Source organism: Nelumbo nucifera, chromosome 1, assembly GCF_055504915.1.
Source record: "Nelumbo nucifera cultivar China Antique chromosome 1, China Antique-T2T, whole genome shotgun sequence".
Lineage (NCBI taxonomy): Eukaryota > Viridiplantae > Streptophyta > Magnoliopsida > Proteales > Nelumbonaceae > Nelumbo > Nelumbo nucifera.
The window spans coordinates 197,915,001-197,918,290 of record NC_142649.1 but is presented as its reverse complement, the minus strand read 5'-3'; the positions used below and the strand labels follow the sequence as shown (position 1 = coordinate 197,918,290).

General features: G+C 40.9%; 1 pseudogene across 1 annotated transcript; it reads left to right on the top strand.

The window, feature by feature from the left end:
• The first annotated feature begins 1,502 nt into the window (after positions 1 to 1,502).
• LOC104602334 (polyubiquitin 4-like) lies at positions 1,503 to 2,788 on the top strand (annotated as a pseudogene). Its single transcript, XR_016080882.1, has one exon. The product of XR_016080882.1 is annotated as a polyubiquitin 4-like (transcript).
• Positions 2,789 to 3,290: the final 502 nt, after the last annotated feature.

Here is a 3,290-nt window from a genome sequence, read left to right as displayed (position 1 = left end):
CCAGTCCTTCTAGGTGGGTCATTTCTGTTGAAAACGGAAGAAGAAGAAGAAGAAGAAGAAGAAGAAGAAGAAGAAGAAGAAGAAGAATGGAAGAGGAAACCTACCACCGGAGCTACTTGTTGAAGAAGAAGAGAAGAAAAATGATGAGGAGAAGAAGAGAAGAGGACTAGAGGAGGGAGGGTTCTTGTTTCCATCGATGAACCACCGGAACTCTCCTTTTTGCCGCTAATGGAGGAAGGGTTCGGTAGAAGGAGAAAAGCTCCAGGGGAAAATCAATGAAGAAAATTGCAGTATGAGGTTTTACACCCCTTTCGTCACGACCGGTGGGTTAAGTTAGAACCGGTTCATGTTTGATTGAATCGATCAAACCACATTAACGTGCATTTGACCGTTAACATTGAAATGGTCGACGTGGTCGAATCCTATTCGCGGGTTCATGCGTCCTGTTTCTCGCCTATACTAGAAGCGTTGGACTATGCGCCTCAATACTAAAAAGGCTTCCAGGAAAAGTCGGGTTTTCTGTGATGGTATGACCGTGGATGAGGTGGAGAAAACTAAAAACGTTAGACCATTTTGATGGTGCACGTGTTTGAATCATACGAGCAATAGAACCACCGACCTCCAAGAGAGAAGCTATAAATACTCTTCTCATCTGTGCCCAAGATCATCTGGCTAACTTTTATTTTCTCGGTTTCTGAGGGATTTCGCTATATCGCCCTTCGTCTTCGTTCTATCGTTCAGAATCTATAGTTAAGGTATGCAGTCTCTTTCTTTTCATGAGCTATTTTCTTTTTTTTCCTCTGATGTTTCTGTTCTGTATTACTTGATTATCTTTTTTCCTGATCTCTGGCATGTTTCTTGTTATTTTGCTTGATCTAGGTATAGTGGATTTTATTCTCTGTAGTTTTGATTTCAGCTGTTTTCGAATACTTAGACTCTGTTTGGTTTGAAAGAAATGGTAGGAAACCTATACAAGGGTTGTATTGGTTTCCCTACCTTTCCCTACCATTTCTTTTAAACTGAACACGGCCTTAGGGTTTTTGTTTTCTTCTGTTTTCTGGTTCCTTCTTTCTATTTCCGCCTTTCTGGGTTCACCTTGTAAACTTTTCTTTATTTGTTTTTTACTGAGAAGTTTTTATCTATAACAACTTTTGCATCCATTTCTTTAGATTTGGAATTTAGGATGATGTTTATCCAAGAAAAAAGTTGATTGTTATTTCTTTCTAATATTAAATTTTTTTTTTATTTGATTGTATTTCTATTAAATATGTTTTTTTTTTTTTTTCAATTAGAGCCTTCCGCTGCTTGTTTTAACAGTCCATCTTCTCTCGTCTAATTCTGATATATAATGCGATGTTTGTACAACATTTGTTGGTACTTTCTATTTTGCTAAGAAACCCTGGATGATTCTCCTCAGCTTTCTTCCCTATATTGCATTTTTTTTTTAATTTTTACTCTCTTGATTTATCAGTATTTCTAAACTTGTATCCCTGTTGTTACAGATGCAGATCTTTGTCAAGACTCTCACTGGAAAGACCATCACTCTGGAGGTTGAAAGCTCTGACACTATTGACAATGTCAAGGCCAAAATCCAAGATAAAGAAGGAATCCCCCTGACCAGCAGAGACTTATCTTCGCTGGTAAGCAACTAGAGGATGGTCGAACCTTGGCAGACTACATTATTCAGAAGGAATCCACATTGCATCTGGTTCTTCGTTTGAGAGGTGGAATGCAGATATTTGTTAAGACGTTAACTGGAAAAACAATCACCCTGGAGGTAGAGAGTTCTGATACAATTGACAATGTCAAGGCCAAGATCCAGGACAAGGAGGGGATCCCTCCTGACCAGCAGAGGCTTATCTTTGCTGGAAAACAACTTGAAGATGGCCGGACATTAGCTGATTAAACATTCAGAAGGAGTCTACTCTCCACCTTGTTCTCCGTCTGAGGGGTGGCATGCAAATCTTTGTTAAGACGCTTCCGGGAAAACTATCACGCTTGAAGTAGAAAGCTCAGACACCATAGACAATGTTAAGGCTAAGATTCAGGACAAGGAAGCCATCCCACCTGACCAACAGAGGCTCATATTTGCTGGAAAACAATTAGAGGATGGCCGTACCTTGGCAGATTACAACATTCAGAAGGAGTCCACCCTCCGCCTCGTCCTTCGACTTCGTGGAGGCATTCAGATTTTTGTCAAAACACTGACTGGGAAAACCATTACTTTAGAAGTGGAGAGTTCTGATACTATAGACAATGTAAAAGCAAAGATCCAGGATAAGGAGGGAATTCCTTCTGACCAGCAGCGGCTCATCTTTGCTGGGAAGCAGCTAGAAGATGGAAGAACACTGGCTGATTACAATATTCAGAAAGAATCCACCCTCCACTTGGTCCTCCGTCTCCGTGGTGGCATGCAGATCTTGGTGAAGTGGATAGATCGGACCATCACCCTTGAAGTGGAGAGCTCAGACACGATAGACAATGTGAAGGCCAAGATTCAAGACAAAGAGGGGATCCCTCCGAACCATCAGAGGCTCATCTTTGCAAGGAAACTGCTTGAGGATGGGAGAACTCTGGCAGACTATAACATTCAGAAAGAGTCAACTCTGAACCTGGCGCTTCGTCTTTGTTGTGGTGTCTATAATATGTTTTGAGTCTCAGCCGCCTTTTAGTGTATGGTTTGCTTGGGTTTACTGCACACTTTTACAATGAAGCATGATATTTGATGGGAGCTCCACCTCACTTTATCTCACATTGTAATGCAAATATATGTGATTTCCTTTGATAATGTGCTTGATGCTATCTTGCCTTTATGTCTGTTTTTTTTCTTTTGCTTTCCTTATTTTACTTTATTTGGGGGGGGGGGGGGGGCGGGGGCACCTTGTTTTGATAGATAAAATTAGAGAAAAAAGACTTGAGTGAAAATTAGAGCAAACTATTTCTGCTTCAAAGTTCAAAAAGCTCTATGCAGTTCTGTGCAAGTGCGACCAATCTAACCATATGGGTTTCTAGGTGACCTTGCAAACTACCAGCCCAAAATTAGAGAAGAAAGACTTAATTGAGGCCAAAGGGTTCCAACAAGCCCATAAAAGTGCAGCTTGCATTAGTTAGATCTTCTGTCTATCTCTGCTACTGCCTTTAATGTGTTCAGTGGCTCATTTTGGGGAGATCTCCCCATTAAACGTGTTGAAGGTAAGAGAGCTGCAGAAGTTGCTTGTGCTTAGTTGGGTGCTACCAGGTTCACTCCATTAGATATAAGCTTTAACATTCACATTTGAACAACCTGTGTG